Here is a 1,462-nt window from a genome sequence, read left to right on the forward strand (position 1 = left end):
AAGCAACACCTAAGGTCACTGAACACTCACCCACACATAACAGTTCTGTGGGAGCCCTGAGACTCTGCGAGGGAGGATTGCTTATTTGCCGAAGCTTTTTTTCCCTATAAAAGAACAGTTGGCTTCTAGTGACAGATGTGAAATTAAAGAATATCTCGAGGACTAAGCGCAACCTGATTCCAACAATGTTATGAATCCACTCCTTGCTTCATTTCACATTTTTCTTACCTTCAAAAACGGTCCTAGAAATCCAGGCCTTTGAGTACCTCTATCCCGAGCACTCACACACCACCCCGCAAGCCTCCTGCCAGCAGACACGGGCCTCTGCAAATCAATCCTGCGACTGAGCACGTTCAGAACGTTGCGGGTTTGTGCGGAGTTTGTACTGTGATTGAGCGCTTGTGTGAGGAAAGCCCCGCTGGCGTGGATCTCCATCAAGGTCAAGTTACCCAGCCTGGCATGTGCCTCCTGCTGCCTCACAAAGCTGCCAGCAGACACCGGAGTTTGGCATGGGAGTGTCGCACACATCCTTGATCTGCTTTGGGGAGTTGTCTGAAGCATGATGTAATAAAAGTTTGGTCAGAAAGAGCTATGCATAGGGGTAAGAGTTTTTCTATTCTTCCATGATCCCTAATCTGCCCCAACTTTTGCCCATCCATCCACTCAGTAGGAAGAAGCAAAAGACACTTCTGTCTCTGTTTCAGGTTAATCACCACCTGAGAGGCACTTGCACTTGTAAGCCAGGGCTAAAGGGCCCCTTACCTCTGCCCCATGAGGTAGATATTTCCAGACTGAAGTTCGGGATAATGGTCACCAGCATCTTCTCCGCCAGAAACTCCACCTCAGCCAAGTTCATGGCAGCACAAGCCTCTGGTCCCTCAGCGTCCTAACATAACATTTTCCATGAAGAAACTATTGTGCTGCCTCACATTACGATACAACTTCCTTAATTAAGGTAGCTATTCCAAAATTTTTCTTGCTATTGCAGCTGCACCATTAGAATATACCCCAAATTTAACCTCCAAAATTGCATTTGTCTGCAATGCAAGAAGTTATACATTTATACTGTGCAGAGGTATTTGTTAAAACTTAAGCAAAAAAAAAAAAAAAGAAATCTTCCATCTTAAAATCATCAAACTTAAATTATTCATATAGTAAAAGAAATGTCCTTTTTAACAATATCTGTGCATCTATCAAGTTATAATGAAGAATACTTTGCTGGCATTATTTGCTTTTCTAACTAGTCCTCAGTACCATTCAGGTTCGGACATGGCATGTCACTGAAAGGGGTACTTTCATTACCTTCTTTGTAGCGTTCTCTGAACATATCCAAGTAAAAGCATTTGATGCAGTATTCTACAACACTTTTCTCAGTCTTAGCAACCCAAAGTGCCACTCTAAAAAAAGCTCAAAATGCACTCATGTTTATATGTAAAATATTGAACACAGAATTTTAAGTTTA

The 1,462-nt window shown here is 42.5% G+C and overlaps 1 pseudogene; it reads right to left on the bottom strand.

Moving 5' to 3' along the window:
- Nucleotides 1–331: 331 nt before the first annotated feature.
- On the bottom strand, nucleotides 332–856 carry LOC102441282 (annotated as a pseudogene).
- Between the last annotated feature and the right edge of the window lie 606 nt (nucleotides 857–1,462).

The sequence above is a fragment of the Myotis lucifugus genome, unplaced genomic scaffold (genome assembly GCF_000147115.1).
Source record: "Myotis lucifugus unplaced genomic scaffold, Myoluc2.0 scaffold_32, whole genome shotgun sequence".
Taxonomy (NCBI): Eukaryota; Metazoa; Chordata; class Mammalia; order Chiroptera; family Vespertilionidae; genus Myotis; species Myotis lucifugus.